The sequence below is a fragment of the Dendrobates tinctorius genome, unplaced genomic scaffold (genome assembly GCF_039654945.1).
Source record: "Dendrobates tinctorius isolate UK_male_01 unplaced genomic scaffold, ASM3965494v1 ptg000144l, whole genome shotgun sequence".
Taxonomy (NCBI): Eukaryota; Metazoa; Chordata; class Amphibia; order Anura; family Dendrobatidae; genus Dendrobates; species Dendrobates tinctorius.
Genome location: NW_027361811.1, coordinates 11152011 through 11172837, shown reverse-complemented (window position 1 = coordinate 11172837; position 20827 = coordinate 11152011). Strand labels below are relative to the sequence as shown.

Sequence of the window (20827 nt, the reverse complement as noted above, 5' to 3'; positions counted from 1 at the left end):
ATGCAGAACAATTGAAAAGATGCTGGAAGAGTGCCTGACGCCATCTGTCAAGCATGGTGGAGGTAATGTGATGGTCTGGGGTTGCTTTGGTGCTGGTAAAGTGGGAGATTTGTACAAGGTAAAAGGGATTTGAATAAGGAAGGCTATCATGCCATTTTGCACCACCATGCCATACCCTGTGGACAGCGCTTGATTGGAGCCAATTTCATCCTACAACAGGACAATGACCCAAAGCACACCTCCTAATTATGCAAGAACTATTTAGGGAAGAAGCAGGCAGCTGGTATTCTATCTGTCATGGATTGGTCAGCGCAGTCACCAGATCTCAACCCCATTGAGTTGTTGTGGGAGCAGCTTGACCGTAGGGTACGCAAAAAGTGCCCATCAAGCCAAACCAACTTGTGGGAGGGGCTTCTGGAAGCTTGGGGTGAAATTTCTCCAGATTACCTCAGCTTATTAACTGCTAGAATGCCAAAGGTCTGCAACGCTGTAATTGCTGCAAAGGGACCATTATTTGACGAAAGCAAAGTTTGAAGGAGAAAACTATTATTTCAAATAAAAATCTTTTTTCGACCCTTGTCAATGTCTGGACTAGATTTTAAATTTATTTGGCAACTCATTTGCTTAATAAAAGTATGAGTTTTCATGGAAAACACAAAATTGGGTGACCCCAAACTTTTGAACGGTAGTGTAATTTAAAAAACGGAGTGGGGTCCCCATCATTTTGACAACCAGCCTTGCTAAAGCAGACAAACTGGGGGCTGGTAAGGGGCCATGGATATTGACCCCCCCAGCCTAAATAGCAGCCCGCAGCTGCCCAGAAAAGGCACATCTATTAGATGCCAATTCTGGCGCTTTGCCCACCTCTCCCCACTTGCCCTGTAGTGGTGGCAAGTGGGGTAATATTTATCGGGTTGATGTCACCTTTGTATTGTCAGGTGACATCAAGCCAACAGCTTAGTAATGGAGAGGCGTCTATAAGACAGCCGCCTGCTGTCGCTGTTATCAGTTGAATATAACTCATCATTTTCCCCTGCTTGTGCAGATCGCCGGCAGAGCAGGGGAGAATGATGAGAGCCGTCTTCAGCACCCGGCGCCGGGGAACAGCGCTTACTGTATTGCTTCTTTCCTGGCGCCGGTGCGTGTCACACGGATAACATCCATGTGTGTTATGCGTATGCACGTGTGCTGGATGTTTTGCGGCCCGTGCTGACGGTAAAACGGACATGTCAGCGTGTTTTGCACACGGACGCATGGTCCGTGGAAACACACTGACATGTGCACAGACCCATTCGCTGGAATGGGTCTACGTGTGTCAGTGTATCCAGTATGTGTGAAAACTGTCATCACACATACCGGAGACATGGACGTGTGAAAAAGGCCATATACTTTTCCTCTGATTGTCCCACTCCTGGTTTTGGCTTACAAATACTGATGTAATACTGACCAAGTGTAGAGCTCATGGGAACATTGGACTGAGTTAAAAAAAAAAAAAAACAAGAATTGGTCATTGTGTGTGTCTTTCTCAGAGTTGCATTAAGGGTTAATGAGAATATCTGAAGACTTACTGGGCAGAAGTGAGACGCCTGGATGTGGCTTTTTCTGAAATTTCTGGCCCAGATGAGTGGAGGATGCCGCAGGAAGGAGGGGGGGAGGGTATTTCTCCGGAACATATTTAACCCTTGGATCCAGGACTCTCTGCGCAATCTTATCAAGAACTAAAGGTTTTCACGTCCCACCCTCCCCCTAGCCTTATTCCGTCGCTCTGCTGTAGGGCGGCGACACCCGGCCCTCTAGCTGCAGGTTTATGATTTTTATGAATAGACTGAATGATCGGCTTAGGTCAATTAAGGACGTTCTCGGCAGGGCTGTGGAGTCGGTAAGCCAAACCTGCGACTCCGACTCCTCAATTTCCCTTACACCGACTCCAACTCCGACTCCGACTCCACGACTCCACGACTCCCACACATATTGCTTATATTTAAGTGAAAAATTTATTGTAGTACAACGTGAACCTCAGACATTTAATCATTTTTATGATCCAATAATCAAGATATTTAGATAGAACAGAATATATATTGGTGTACTACCCGGTTTTCATTCTTTTTGGTACAGATGCGATATGGATAGACAGATATGGATAAATGGATAGATAGAGCAGATTTCTAATCTGCTTTTGCTATTGAAAACATTATCTATGAGCTCAAAAACCTTTCAGGTGATGCAGTTTTTTAAAAAGATGATCTGCTTTTGCAACTGAAAAACGTATCCTCAAAAAACACAGGAAAAACGCTGTGTGTGAATGTAGCCTTAGATCAGGAATAGAACAGCCATTTATAGGACATTTCATAACTTTCCCAAACTCCTATGAAAAAATATTCAGCACATCCTGCATTGAACTACTGTACCCAATTTATTATATATTTTAGGAGTCGGAGTCGGTCCATTTTATACCGACTCCAACTCCGACTCCACCAAAATGAGCACCGACTCCGACTCCACAGCCCTGGTTCTCGGACCGGATTTATGCTCTGGTTTCATTGATTCAGTTGAATTCACTATTTCCCCCTAATAAAGCATGGCGGCCTGCGTTATCCTCCGTGGTGTCATGTCTTTAGTCAGGGTAGCCCGTGTATTCCCATGTGTGACGTGGCCTTACAGCCGCACACGGACTGACGCGCTGAGACACCTGTCAATATGTCTCCCATTGAGAAAAATGGGGGGAAAAAACGAAGACGTCTTTTGGGGACGAGAAAAACACAATTCGACACAAACGCGACAAAATATAAGAAGAACATTTTTGTTACTCCGTCTTGCCCCCTTTAGTCCACGGATCGCCTCCATACACATCTGAAGGCAGCGGCCAGCACTGGTAACAGGTGATCACTGCGGGGGGTCCGCACACGTCATTAATGGGGTCCACAACCCATCATGTGAGCGGGGAACGAGTGATGGAGAGCTATCACTACAGCACATAGGGACTGACGGGCCACCAATGCCAGGCTCTGACGTGCATCACAGCTAGGCTCATCTGTGCTCGGACCCCATAATGGAGGCTGCAGGAGTGATAGACCACCGCAGCCGTCACGGCACTACTCACCGGCCTCACAGGATTGGCAGCAGCTCTGTTTACTTCCGGCCGTGATCTCCTGTTCTGTTTCCACTCGTTGTCTTGGAGACGGCGAAGAACGTTGCGAACCGCCCGCTCCGCCGCCTGTGTCTACGGGAGCCTCATCTGGTCAAAAGTTACAAAAAGCGAAATCCCAGTGCACAGCGCCCCTAGCGGTCATACCGAGGTACCGCTGATATGTAGTAACGATTGAGGAAATAAGCTGCCTGTTACACGGGTGACGATGATTCGTGGGGTGGAGTGGAGATGCAATGGTATTATACCACGTGTCCTGCTGAAACTGTGGTGAATGTACTATGTGACCATTAGAGAATGTGTACAGGGTCCTTGGCCAAACGGTGCTGAACTTGGTTTCTTATTCGGCAGTTTCTTATTCTTATTTATTATTTATTATTTATTTCTTATTCCACTTTGATGCCAGTTCTGATGCCCAGAACCCATTTGTGCCAGGCTGGATTGACATGAACTTGATGTGTGGCATCGCAAGGTATGTAAATCAGGCGTCAGATCAGTGGCACAGAGCCATTTTAACCCCTTCAATACCATACCTCAGTGCCCACTTTGATGCCCATTTTGTGCCAGCGTTCTATTTTTTTTATCTGTTTTTAAGTTTATTCACTAAACGACACATGATTGCATATTATTATGTACTTAGAATGTTTTATTTTTATTGAAAAACCTGAAAAAAACAGAAAATAAAAAATAGACGAATAAGAAACTGCCGAATAAGAAACCAACTTCAGCACTGTGAGCACCGTGACAGGGGCCGGTCTGCCTGGCAGAGTCCTCCCAGACAATGAGTCAAAGAGCAGCAGCTGCCGCCACCTACTGGAGGAGGAGAGGCCCAGCAGCCAGCACCGGTGCCCGCAATACAGTCACCGCACACCGGGGGTATACACTGTATACAGTCACCGCACACCGGGGGTATACACTGTATACAGTCACCGCACACCGGGGGTATACACTGTATACAGTCACCGCACACCGGGGGTATACACTGTATACAGTCACCGCACACCGGGGAGTATACACTGTATACAGTCACCGCACACCGGGGAGTATACACTGTGTACAGTCACCGCACACCGGGGAGTATACACTGTATACAGTCACCGCACACCGGGGAGTATACCCTGTATACAGTCACTGCACACCGGGGGTATACACTGTATACAGTCACCGCACACCGGGGAGTATACACTGTATACAGTCACCGCACACCGGGGAGTATACACTGTATACAGTCACCGCACACCGGGGAGTATACACTGTATACAGTCACCGCACACCGGGGAGTATACACTGTATACAGTCACCGCACACCAGGGAGTATACACTGTATACAGTCACCGCACATCGGGGAGTATACCCTGTATACAGTCACAGCACACCGGGGGTATACACTGCATACAGTCACTGCACACCGGGGGTATACACTGTATACAGTCACCGCACACCGGGGGTATACACTGTATACAGTCACTGCACACCGGGGAGTATACACTGTATACAGTCACCGCACACCGGGGGTATACACTGTATACAGTCACCGCACACCGGGGAGTATACCCTGTATACAGTCACCGCACACCGGGGAGTATACACTGTATACAGTCACCGCACACCGGGGAGTATACACTGTATACAGTCACCGCACACCAGGGAGTATACACTGTATACAGTCACCGCACATCGGGGAGTATACACTGTATACAGTCACCGCACACCGGGGGTATACCCTGTATACAGTCACTGCACACCGGGGGTATACACTGTATACAGTCACTGCACACCGAGGAGTATGCACTGTATACAGTCACCGCACACCGGGGGTATACCCTGTATACAGTCACTGCACACCGGGGGTATACACTGTATACAGTCACCGCACACCGGGGAGTATACACTGTATACAGTCACCGCACACCGGGGGTATACACTGTATACAGTCACCGCACACCGGGGAGTATACACTGTATACAGTCACCGCACACCGGGGAGTATACACTGTATACAGTCACCGCACACCGGGGAGTATACCCTGTATACAGTCACCGCACACCGGGGAGTATACACTGTATACAGTCACCGCACACCAGGGAGTATACACTGTATACAGTCACCGCACACCGGGGAGTATACCCTGTATACAGTCACTGCACACCGGGGGTATACACTGTATACAGTCACCGCACACCGGGGGTATACACTGTATACAGTCACCGCACACCGGGGGGTATACAATGTATACAGTCACCGCACACCGGGGAGTATACACTGTATACAGTCACCGCACACCGGGGGTATACACTGTATACAGTCACCGCACACCGGGGAGTATACACTGTATACAGTCACCGCACACCGGGGGTATACACTGTATACAGTCACCGCACACAGGGGAGTATACACTGTATATAGTCACCGCACACCGGGGAGTATACACTGTATACAGTCACCGCACACCGGGGAGTATACCCTGTATACAGTCACTGCACACCGGGGGTATACACTGTATACAGTCACCGCACACCGGGGAGTATACACTGTATACAATCACCGCACACCGGGGAGTATACCCTGTATACAGTCACTACACACCGGGGGTATACACTGTATACAGTCACCGCACACCGGGGAGTATACACTGTATACAGTCACCGCACACCGGGGAGTATACCCTGTATACAGTCACCGCACACCGGGGAGTATACCCTGTATACAGTCACCGCACACCGGGGGTATACACTGTATACAGTCACCGCACACCGGGGGTATACACTGTATACAGTCACCGCACACCGGGGAGTATACACTGCATACAGTCACCGCGCACCGGGGAGTATACACTGTATACAGTCACCGCACACCGGGGAGTATACCCTGTATACAGTCACTGCACACCGGGGGTATACACTGTATACAGTCACCGCACACCGGGGAGTATACACTGTATACAGTCACTGCACACCGGGGGTATACACTGTATACAGTCACCGCACACCGGGGAGTATACACTGTATACAGTCACCGCACACCGGGGAGTATACCCTGTATACAGTCACCGCACACCGGGGGTATACACTGTATACAGTCACCGCACACCGGGGAGTATACACTGTATACAGTCACCGCACACCGGGGAGTATACCCTGTATACAGTCACTGCACACCGGGGGTATACACTGTATACAGTCACCGCACACCGGGGAGTATACACTGTATACAGTCACCGCACACCGGGGAGTATACCCTGTATACAGTCACCGCACACCGGGGGTATACACTGTATACAGTCACCGCACACCGGGGAGTATACACTGTATACAGTCACCGCACACCGGGGGTATACACTGTATACAGTCACCGCACACCGGGGAGTATACACTGTATACAGTCACCGCACACCAGTATGTATACACTATACAGTCACCGCACACCGGGGAGTATACCCTGTATACAGTCACCGCACACCGGGGAGTATACCATGTATACAGTCACCGCACACCGGGGAGTATACCCTGTATACAGTCACTGCACACCGGGGAGTATACACTGTATACAGTCACCGCACACCGGGTGTATGCACTGGATACAGTCACCGCACACCAGGGAGTATACACTGTATACAGTCACCGCACACCAGGGAGTATTCCCTGTATACAGTCACCGCACACTGGAGAGTATACCCTGTATACAGTCACTGCACACCGGGGAGAATACCCTGTATACAGTCACTCACTGCACATCGGGAAGTATAGCCTGTATACAGTCACCGCACACCGGGGAGTATACCCTGTATACAGTCACTGCACACCGGGGAGTATGCACTGGATACAGTCACAGCACACCGGGGAGTATACACTGTATACAGTCACCGCACACCGGGGAGTATACACTGGATACAGTCACCGCACACCGGTGAGTATACACTGGATACAGTCACCGCACACCGGGGAGTATGCACTGGATACAGTCACCGCACACCGGGGAGTATACACTGGATACAGTCACCGCACACCGGGGAGTATACTCTGTATACAGTCACCGCACACCGGGGAGTATACACTGTATACAGTCACCGCACACCGGGGAGTATACACTGTATACAGTCACCTCACACCAGGGAGTATACCCTGTATACAGTCACTGCACACCGGGGAGTATACCCTGTATACAGTCACTGCACACCGGGGAGTATACACTGTATACAGTCACTGCACACCGGGGAGTATACAGTCACCGCACACCAGGGAGTATACCCTGTATACAGTCACCGCACACCGGGGAGTATACACTGTATACAGTCACCGCACACCGGGGAGTATACACTGTATACAGTCACCGCACACCGGGGAGTATACACTGTATACAGTCACCGCACACCGGGGAGTATACACTGTATACAGTCACTGCACACCGGGGAGTATACCCTGTATACAGTCACTGCACACCGGGGGTATACACTGTATACAGTCACCGTACACCGGGGAGTATACACTGTATACAGTCACCGCACACCGGGGGTATACACTGTATACAGTCAAAGTACACCGGGGAGTATACACTGTATACAGTCACTGCACACCGGGGAGTATACCCTGTATACAGTCACTGCACACCGGGGGTATACACTGTATACAGTCACCGTACACCGGGGAGTATACACTGTATACAGTCACCGCACACCGGGGGTATACACTGTATACAGTCAAAGTACACCGGGGAGTATACACTGTATACAGTCACCGCACACCGGGGAGTATACACTGTATACAGTCACCTCACACCAGGGAGTATACCCTGTATACAGTCACTGCACACCGGGGAGTATACCCTGTATACAGTCACTGCACACCGGGGAGTATACACTGTATACAGTCACCGCACACCGGGGAGTATACCCTGTGTACAGTCATCGCACACCGGGGGTATACACTGTATACAGTCACCGCACACCGGGGAGTATACACTGTATACAGTCACTGCACACCGGGGGTATACACTGTATACAGTCACCGCACACCGGGGAGTATACACTGTATACAGTCACCGCACACCAGTATGTATACACTATACAGTCACCGCACACCGGGGAGTATACCCTGTATACAGTCACCGCACACCGGGGAGTATACCATGTATACAGTCACCGCACACCGGGGAGTATACCCTGTATACAGTCACTGCACACCGGGGAGTATACACTGTATACAGTCACCGCACACCGGGTGTATGCACTGGATACAGTCACCGCACACCAGGGAGTATACACTGTATACAGTCACCGCACACCAGGGAGTATTCCCTGTATACAGTCACCGCACACTGGAGAGTATACCCTGTATACAGTCACTGCACACCGGGGAGAATACCCTGTATACAGTCACTCACTGCACATCGGGAAGTATAGCCTGTATACAGTCACCGCACACCGGGGAGTATACCCTGTATACAGTCACTGCACACCGGGGAGTATGCACTGGATACAGTCACAGCACACCGGGGAGTATACACTGGATACAGTCACCGCACACCGGGGAGTATGCACTGGATACAGTCACCGCACACCAGGGAGTATACACTGGATACAGTCACCGCACACCGGGGAGTATACTCTGTATACAGTCACCGCACACCGGGGAGTATACACTGTATACAGTCACCGCACACCGGGGAGTATACACTGTATACAGTCACCGCACACCGGGGAGTATACATTGTATACAGTCACCTCACACCAGGGAGTATACCCTGTATACAGTCACTGCACACCGGGGAGTATACCCTGTATACAGTCACTGCACACCGGGGAGTATACACTGTATACAGTCACTGCACACCGGGGAGTATACAGTCACCGCACACCAGGGAGTATACCCTGTATACAGTCACCGCACACCGGGGAGTATACACTGTATACAGTCACCGCACACCGGGGAGTATACACTGTATACAGTCACCGCACACCGGGGAGTATACACTGTATACAGTCACCGCACACCGGGGAGTATACTCTGTATACAGTCACTGCACACCGGGGAGTATACCCTGTATACAGTCACTGCACACCGGGGGTATACACTGTATACAGTCACCGTACACCGGGGAGTATACACTGTATACAGTCACCGCACACCGGGGGTATACACTGTATACAGTCAAAGTACACCGGGGAGTATACACTGTATACAGTCACCGCACACCGGGGAGTATACACTGTATACAGTCACCTCACACCAGGGTGTATACCCTGTATACAGTCACTGCACACCGGGGAGTATACCCTGTATACAGTCACTGCACACTGGGGAGTATACACTGTATACAGTCACCGCACACCGGGGAGTATACCCTGTATACAGTCATCGCACACCGGGGGTATACACTGTATACAGTCACCGCACACCGGGGAGTATACACTGTATACAGTCACTGCACACCGGGTGTATACACTGTATACAGTCACCGCACACCGGGGAGTATACACTGTATACAGTCACCGCACACCGGGGGTATACACTGTATACAGTCACTGCACACCGGGGGTATACACTGTATACAGTCACCGCACACCGGGGAGTATACACTGTATACAGTCACCGCACACCGGGGGTATACACTGTATACAGTCACCGCACACCGGGGAGTATACACTGTATACAGTCACCGCACACCGGGGGTATACACTGTATACAGTCACCGCACACAGGGGAGTATACACTGTATATAGTCACCGCACACCGGGGAGTTTACACTGTATACAGTCACCGCACACCGGGGAGTATACCCTGTATACAGTCACTGCACACCGGGGGTATACACTGTATACAGTCACCGCACACCGGGGAGTATACACTGTATACAATCACCGCACACCGGGGAGTATACCCTGTATACAGTCACTACACACCGGGGGTATACACTGTATACAGTCACCGCACACCGGGGAGTATACACTATATACAGTCACCGCACACCGGGGAGTATACCCTGTATACAGTCACCGCACACCGGGGAGTATACCCTGTATACAGTCACCGCACACCGGGGGTATACACTGTATACAGTCACCGCACACCGGGGGTATACACTGTAAACAATCACCGCACACCGGGGAGTATACACTGCATACAGTCACCGCGCACCGGGGAGTATACACTGTATACAGTCACCGCACACCGGGGAGTATACCCTGTATACAGTCACTGCACACCGGGGGTATACACTGTATACAGTCACCGCACACCGGGGAGTATACACTGTATACAGTCACTGCACACCGGGGGTATACACTGTATACCGTCACCGCACACCGGGGAGTATACACTGTATACAGTCACCGCACACCGGGGAGTATACACTGTATACAGTCACCGCACACCAGGGGGTATACACTGTATACAGTCACCGCACACCGGGGAGTATACCCTGTATACAGTCACTGCACACCGGGGGTATACACTGTATACAGTCACTGCACACCGGGGGTATACACTGTATGCAGTCACCGCACACCGGGGGTATACACTGTATACAGTCACTGCACACCGGGGAGTATACACTGTATACAGTCACCGCACACCGGGGGTATACACTGTATACAGTCACCGCACACCGGGGAGTATACCCTGTATACAGTCACCGCACAGCGGGGAGTATACACTGTATACAGTCACCGCACACCGGGGAGTATACACTGTATACAGTCACCGCACACCAGGGAGTATACACTGTATACAGTCACCGCACACCGGGGAGTATACACTGTATACAGTCACCGCACACCGGGGGTATACACTGTATACAGTCACCGCACACCGGGGGTATACCCTGTATACAGTCACTGCACATCGGGGGTATACACTGTATACAGTCACTGCACACCGAGGAGTATGCACTGTATACAGTCACCGCACACCGGGGGTATACCCTGTATACAGTCACTGCACACCGGGGGTATACACTGTATACAGTCACCGCACACCGGGGAGTATACACTGTATACAGTCACCGCACACCGGGGGTATACACTGTATACAGTCACCGCACACCGGGGAGTATACACTGTATACAGTCACCGCACACCGGGGAGTATACACTGTATACAGTCACCGCACACCGGGGAGTATACCCTGTATACAGTCACCGCACACCGGGGAGTATACACTGTATACAGTCACCGCACACCAGGGAGTATACACTGTATACAGTCACCGCACACCGGGGAGTATACACTGTATACAGTCACAGCACACCGGGGAGTATACACTGTATACAGTCACAGCACACCGGGGGTATACACTGTATACAGTCACCGCACACCGGGGGTATACACTGTATACAGTCACCGCACACAGGGGAGTATACACTGTATATAGTCACCGCACACCGGGGAGTATACACTGTATACAGTCACCGCACACCGGGGAGTATACCCTGTATACAGTCACTGCACACCGGGGGTATACACTGTATACAGTCACCGCACACCGGGGAGTATACACTGTATACAGTCACCGCACACCGGGGAGTATACCCTGTATACAGTCACTGCACACCGGGGGTATACACTGTATACAGTCACCGCACACCGGGGAGTATACACTGTATACAGTCACCGCACACCGGGGAGTATACCCTGTATACAGTCACCGCACACCGGGGGTATACACTGTATACAGTCACCGCACACCGGGGAGTATACACTGTATACAGTCACCGCACACCGGGGGTATACACTGTATACAGTCACCGCACACCGGGGAGTATACACTGTATACAGTCACCGCACACCAGTATGTATACACTATACAGTCACCGCACACCGGGGAGTATACCCTGTATACAGTCACCGCACACCGGGGAGTATACCATGTATACAGTCACCGCACACCGGGGAGTATACCCTGTATACAGTCACTGCACACCGGGGAGTATACACTGTATACAGTCACCGCACACCGGGTGTATGCACTGGTTACAGTCACCGCACACCAGGGAGTATACACTGTATACAGTCACCGCACACCAGGGAGTATTCCCTGTATACAGTCACCGCACACTGGAGAGTATACCCTGTATACAGTCACTGCACACCGGGGAGAATACCCTGTATACAGTCACTGCACATCGGGAAGTATAGCCTGTATACAGTCACCGCACACCGGGGAGTATACCCTGTATACAGTCACTGCACACCGGGGAGTATGCACTGGATACAGTCACAGCACACCGGGGAGTATACACTGTATACAGTCACCGCACACCGGGGAGTATACACTGGATACAGTCACCGCACACCGGTGAGTATACACTGGATACAGTCACCGCACACCGGGGAGTATGCACTAGATACAGTCACCGCACACCGGGGAGTATACACTGGATACAGTCACCGCACACCGGGGAGTATACTCTGTATACAGTCACCGCACACCGGGGAGTATACACTGTATACAGTCACCGCACACCGGGGAGTATACACTGTATACAGTCACCGCACACCGGGGAGTATACACTGTATACAGTCACCTCACACCAGGGAGTATACCCTGTATACAGTCACTGCACACCGGGGAGTATACCCTGTATACAGTCACTGCACACCGGGGAGTATACACTGTATACAGTCACTGCACACCGGGGAGTATACAGTCACCGCACACCAGGGAGTATACCCTGTATACAGTCACCGCACACCGGGGAGTATACACTGTATACAGTCACCGCACACCGGGGAGTATACACTGTATACAGTCACCGCACACCGGGGAGTATACACTGTATACAGTCACCGCACACCGGGGAGTATACACTGTATACAGTCACTGCACACCGGGGAGTATACCCTGTATACAGTCACTGCACACCGGGGGTATACACTGTATACAGTCACCGTACACCGGGGAGTATACACTGTATACAGTCACCGCACACCGGGGGTATACACTGTATACAGTCAAAGTACACCGGGGAGTATACACTGTATACAGTCACCGCACACCGGGGAGTATACACTGTATACAGTCACCTCACACCAGGGAGTATACCCTGTATACAGTCACTGCACACCGGGGAGTATACCCTGTATACAGTCACTGCACACCGGGGAGTATACACTGTATACAGTCACCACACACCGGGGAGTATACCCTGTATACAGTCATCGCACACCGGGGGTATACACTGTATACAGTCACCGCACACCGGGGAGTATACACTGTATACAGTCACTGTCATGATTTGTAGTCTTGCCCTGTCCTGTATTTTGTATAATAGGTCATTTAACTTTCCTCTGATTCATTTGCTGTAAATTAACCATGTCTCCTTCCCCCAATACTTTGCAATGTCTTGTGATGTACCTGGACCATAATCTAATTTAGGCTTGTGTCAACAGCTAGTGGAACTTTGGCTATTGTTTTCCTAAGCAGAAGATAACCTACAATACACATCCTGTAGACTCAGTGGAGCCCTTACATTTCTAGAATCTTCTGATGGACCAAACCATTGAATAGTAGGTGTGACCCCTACCCCCCTTCAGATGGACTGATCCCAGGAGCCCTGACAATACATTCTTGCTTTAAGATCAGATGTGAGTTGGATGCTAAAAGAGAAGGATGAGGCTGTCTGAGGAAGCTTCGGCCTCTGTGTGATCGTGGTGGATTTCTGGGACTCTTAAAGGACTATGGTTTTGTGATCTGGCACAAGGATTGTCGGGAGGTGCCCCCGAATCAGTTTCCTGTGGACTTATTTTGGGACTCTGCAAATTACCTTCGTGTTGTTCCTGTTTTTTGGTCAATAAATCTGTTGGATTATTCCCAGGCCTGTTGTCCCTCCTTGCTCTGGAGAATACTCCCGTCACAGTCACTGCACACCGGGGGTATACACTGTATACAGTCACCGCACACCGGGGGTATACACTGTATACAGTCACCGAACACCGGGGGTATACACTGTATACAGTCACCGCACACCGGGGAGTATACACTGTATACAGTCACCGCACACCGGGGGTATACACTGTATACAGTCACCGCACACAGGGGAGTATACACTGTATATAGTCACCGCACACCGGGAGTATACACTGTATACAGTCACCGCACACCGGGGAGTATACCCTGTATACAGTCACTGCACACCGGGGGTATACACTGTATACAGTCACCGCACACCGGGGAGTATACACTGTATACAATCACCGCACACCGGGGAGTATACCCTGTATACAGTCACTACACACCGGGGGTATACACTGTATACAGTCACCGCACACCGGGGAGTATACACTATATACAGTCACCGCACACCGGGGAGTATACCCTGTATACAGTCACCGCACACCGGGGAGTATACCCTGTATACAGTCACCGCACACCGGGGGTATACACTGTATACAGTCACCGCACACCGGGGGTATACACTGTATACAATCACCGCACACCGGGGAGTATACACTGCATACAGTCACCGCGCACCGGGGAGTATACACTGTATACAGTCACCGCACACCGGGGAGTATACCCTGTATACAGTCACTGCACACCGGGGGTATACACTGTATACAGTCACCGCACACCGGGGAGTATACACTGTATACAGTCACTGCACACCGGGGGTATACACTGTATACAGTCACCGCACACCGGGGAGTATACACTGTATACAGTCACCGCACACCGGGGAGTATATCCTGTATACAGTCACCGCACACCGGGGGTATACACTGTATACAGTCACCGCACACCGGGGAGTATACACTGTATACAGTCACCGCACACCGGGGAGTATACCCTGTATACAGTCACTGCACACCGGGGGTATACACTGTATACAGTCACCGCACACCGGGGAGTATACACTGTATACAGTCACCGCACACCGGGGAGTATACCCTGTATACAGTCACCGCACACCGGGGGTATACACTGTATACAGTCACCGCACACCGGGGAGTATACACTGTATACAGTCACCGCACACCGGGGGTATACACTGTATACAGTCACCGCACACCGGGGAGTATACACTGTATACAGTCACCGCACACCAGTATGTATACACTATACAGTCACCGCACAACGGGGAGTATACCCTGTATACAGTCACCGCACACCGGGGAGTATACCATGTATACAGTCACCGCACACCGGGGAGTATACCCTGTATACAGTCACTGCACACCGGGGAGTATACACTGTATACAGTCACCGCACACCGGGTGTATGCACTGGATACAGTCACCGCACACCAGGGAGTATACACTGTATACAGTCACCGCACACCAGGGAGTATTCCCTGTATACAGTCACCGCACACTGGAGAGTATACCCTGTATACAGTCACTGCACACCGGGGAGAATACCCTGTATACAGTCACTGCACATCGGGAAGTATAGCCTGTATACAGTCACCGCACATCGGGGAGTATACACTGGATACAGTCACCGCACACCGGGGAGTATGCACTGGATACAGTCACCGCACACCGGGGAGTATACACTGGATACAGTCACCGCACACCGGGGAGTATACTCTGTATACAATCACCGCACACCGGGGAGTATACCCTGTATACAGTCACTGCACACCGGGGAGTATGCACTGGATACAGTCACCGCACACCGGGGAGTATACACTGGATACAGTCACCGCACACTGGGGAGTATACCCTGTATACAGCCACCGCACACCGGGGAGTATACCCTGTATACAGTCACCGCACACTGGTAGTATACCCTGTATACAGTCACCGCAAACCGGGGAGTATACCCTGTATACAGTCACTGCACACCGGGGAGTATGCACTGGATACAGTCACCGCACACCGGGGAGTATACACTGGATACAGTCACCGCACACTGGGGAGTATACCCTGTATACAGCCACCGCACACCGGGGAGTATACCCTGTATACAGTCACCGCACACTGGTAGTATACCCTGTATACAGTCACCGCACACCGGGGAGTATACCTTGTATACTGTCACCGCACAACGGGGAGTATACCCTGTATACAGTCACTGCACAACGGGGAGTATACCCTGTATACAGTCACTGCACACCGGGGAGTATACCCTGTATACAGTCACTGCACACCGGGGAGTATACCCTGTATACAGTCACTGCACACCGGGGAGTATATCCTGTATACAGTCACTGCACACCGGGGAGTATACCCTGTATACAGTTACTGCACACCGGGGAATATGCACTGGATACAGTCACCGCACACCGGGGAGTATACACTGTATACAGTCACCGCACACCGGGGAGTATACACTGGATACAGTCACCGCACACCGGGGAGTATTCTCTGTATACAGTCACCGCACACCGGGGAGTATACCCTGTATACAGCCACCGCACACCGGGGAGTATACCCTGTATACAGTCACCGCACACTGGTAGTATACCCTGTATACAGTCACCGCACACCGGGGAGTATACCCTGTATACTGTCACCGCACACCGGGGAGTATACCCTGTATACAGTCACCGCACACCGGGGAGTATACACTGTATACAGTCACCGCACAGTATGCAATGGATACAGTCACCGCACATCGGGGAGTATACCCTGTATACAGTCACCGCACACTGGGAGTATACCCTATATACAGTCACCGCACACCGGGGAGTATACCCTGTATACTGTCACCGCACACCGGGGAATATACCCTGTATACTGTCACCGCACACCGGGGAGTATACCCTGTATACTGTCACCGCACACCGGGGAGTATACCCTGTATGCAGTCACCGCACAACGGGGAGTATACCCTGTATACAGTCACTGCACACCGGGGAGTATACCCTGTATACAGTCACCGCACACCGGGGGTATACACTGTATACAGTCACCGCACACCGGGGAGTATACACTGTATACAGTCACCGCACACCGGGGGTATACACTGTATACAGTCACCGCACACCGGGGAGTATACACTGTATACAGTCACCGCACACCAGTATGTATACACTATACAGTCACCGCACACCGGGGAGTATACCCTGTATACAGTCACCGCACACCGGGGAGTATACCATGTATACAGTCACCGCACACCGGGGAGTATACCCTGTATACAGTCACTGCACACCGGGGAGTATACACTGTATACAGTCACCGCACACCGGGTGTATGCACTGGATACAGTCACCGCACACCAGGGAGTATACACTGTATACAGTCACCGCACACCAGGGAGTATTCCCTGTATACAGTCACCGCACACTGGAGAGTATACCCTGTATACAGTCACTGCACACCGGGGAGAATACCCTGTATACAGTCACTGCACATCGGGAAGTATAGCCTGTATACAGTCACCGCACACCGGGGAGTATACCCTGTATACAGTCACAGCACACTGGGGAGTATGCACTGGATACAGTCACAGCACACCGGGGAGTATACACTGTATACAGTCACCGCACACCGGGGAGTATACACTGGATACAGTCACCGCACACCGGTGAGTATACACTGGATACAGTCACCGCACACCGGGGAGTATGCACTGGATACAGTCACCGCACACCGGGGAGTATACACTGGATACAGTCACCGCACACCGGGGAGTATACTCTGTATACAGTCACCGCACACCGGGGAGTATACACTGTATACAGTCACCGCACACCGGGGAGTATACACTGTATACAGTCACCGCACACCGGGGAGTATACACTGTATACAGTCACCTCACACCAGGGAGTATACCCTGTATACAGTCACTGCACACCGGGGAGTATACCCTGTATACAGTCACTGCACACCGGGGAGTATACACTGTATACAGTCACTGCACACCGGGGAGTATACAGTCACCGCACACCAGGGAGTATACCCTGTATACAGTCACCGCACACCGGGGAGTATACACTGTATACAGTCACCGCACACCGGGGAGTATACACTGTATACAGTCACCGCACACCGGGGAGTATACACTGTATACAGTCACTGCACACCGGGGAGTATACACTGTATACAGTCACCGCACACCGGGGAGTATACACTGTATACAGTCACCGCACACCGGGGAGTATACACTGTATACAGTCACTGCACACCGGGGAGTATACCCTGTATACAGTCACTGCACACCGGGGGTATACACTGTATACAGTCACCGTACACCGGGGAGTATACACTGTATACAGTCACCGCACACCGGGGGTATACACTGTATACAGTCAAAGTACACCGGGGAGTATACACTGTATACAGTCACCGCACACCGGGGAGTATACACTGTATACAGTCACCTCACACCAGGGAGTATAACCTGTATACAGTCACTGCACACCGGGGAGTATACCCTGTATACAGTCACTGTACACCGGGGAGTATACACTGTATACAGTCACCGCACACCGGGGAGTATACCCTGTATACAGTCATCGCACACCGGGGGTATACACTGTATACAGTCACCGCACACCGGGGAGTATACACTGTATACAGTCACTGCACACCGGGGGTATACACTGTATACAGTCACCGCACACCGGGGAGTATACACTGTATACAGTCACCGCACACCGGGGGTATACACTGTATACAGTCACTGCACACCGGGGGTATACACTGTATACAGTCACCGCACACCGGGGAGTATACACTGTATACAGTCACCGCACACCGGGGGTATACACTGTATACAGTCACCGCACACCGGGGAGTATACACTGTATACAGTCACTGCACACCGGGGGTATACACTGTATACAGTCACCGCACACCGGGGAGTATACACTGTATACAATCACCGCACACCGGGGAGTATACCCTGTATACAGTCACTACACACCGGGGGTATACACTGTATACAGTCACCGCACACCGGGGAGTATACACTATATACAGTCACCGCACACCGGGGAGTATACCCTGTATACAGTCACCGCACACCGGGGAGTATACCCTGTATACAGTCACCGCACACCGGGGGTATACACTGTATACAGTCACCGCACACCGGGGGTATACACTGTATACAATCACCGCACACCGGGGAGTATACACTGCATACAGTCACCGCGCACCGGGGAGTATACACTGTATACAGTCACCGCACACCGGGGAGTATACCCTGTATACAGTCACTGCACACCGGGGGTATACACTGTATACAGTCACCGCACACCGGGGAGTATACACTGTATACAGTCACTGCACACCGGGGGTATACACTGTATACAGTCACCGCACACCGGGGAGTATACACTGTATACAGTCACCGCACACCGGGGAGTATACCCTGTATACAGTCACCGCACACCGGGGGTATACACTGTATACAGTCACCGCACACCGGGGAGTATACACTGTATACAGTCACCGCACACCGGGGAGTATACCCTGTATACAGTCACTGCACACCGGGGGTATACACTGTATACAGTCACCGCACACCGGGGAGTATACACTGTATACAGTCACCGCACACCGGGGAGTATACCCTGTATACAGTCACCGCACACCGGGGGTATACACTGTATACAGTCACCGCACACCGGGGAGTATACACTGTATACAGTCACCGCACACCGGGGGTATACACTGTATACAGTCACCGCACACCGGGGAGTATACACTGTATACAGTCACCGCACACCAGTATGTATACACTATACAGTCACCGCACAACGGGGAGTATACCCTGTATACAGTCACCGCACACCGGGGAGTATACCATGTATACAGTCACCGCACACCGGGGAGTATACCCTGTATACAGTCACTGCACACCGGGGAGTATACACTGTATACAGTCACCGCACACCGGGTGTATGCACTGGATACAGTCACCGCACACCAGGGAGTATACACTGTATACAGTCACCGCACACCAGGGAGTATTCCCTGTATACAGTCACCGCACACTGGAGAGTATACCCTGTATACAGTCACTGCACACCGGGGAGAATACCCTGTATACAGTCACTGCACATCGGGAAGTATAGCCTGTATACAGTCACCGCACACCGGGGAGTATACACTGGATACAGTCACCGCACACCGGGGAGTATGCACTGGATACAGTCACCGCACACCGGGGAGTATACACTGGATACAGTCACCGCACACCGGGGAGTATACTCTGTATACAGTCACCGCACACCGGGGAGTATACCCTGTATACAGTCACTGCACACCGGGGAGTATGCACTGGATACAGTCACCGCACACCGGGGAGTATACACTGGATACAGTCACCACACACTGGGGAGTATACCCTGTATACAGCCACCGCACACCGGGGAGTATACCCTGTATACAGTCACCGCACACTGGTAGTATACCCTGTATACAGTCACCGCAAACCGGGGAGTATACCCTGTATACAGTCACTGCACACCGGGGAGTATGCACTGGATACAGTCACCGCACACCGGGGAGTATACACTGGATACAGTCACCGCACACTGGGGAGTATACCCTGTATACAGCCACCGCACACCGGGGAGTATACCCTGTATACAGTCACCGCACACTGGTAGTATACCCTGTATACAGTCACCGCACACCGGGGAGTATACCTTGTATACTGTCACCGCACAACGGGGAGTATACCCTGTATACAGTCACTGCACAACGGGGAGTATACCCTGTATACAGTCACTGCACACCGGGGAGTATACCCTGTATACAGTCACTGCACACCGGGGAGTATACCCTGT

The 20827-nt window shown here is 51.4% G+C and overlaps 1 protein-coding gene across 1 annotated transcript in view; it reads right to left on the bottom strand.

The window, feature by feature from the left end:
• KIF27 (kinesin family member 27) overlaps positions 1-3250 on the bottom strand; it is a 69012-nt gene extending 65762 nt beyond the window's left edge. Inside the window, exon 1 of the mRNA XM_073546025.1 lies at positions 3101-3250. The gene's annotated coding sequence lies outside the window, so the exon portion shown is untranslated. The remainder of the gene's footprint in view (positions 1-3100) is intronic.
• Positions 3251-20827: the final 17577 nt, after the last annotated feature.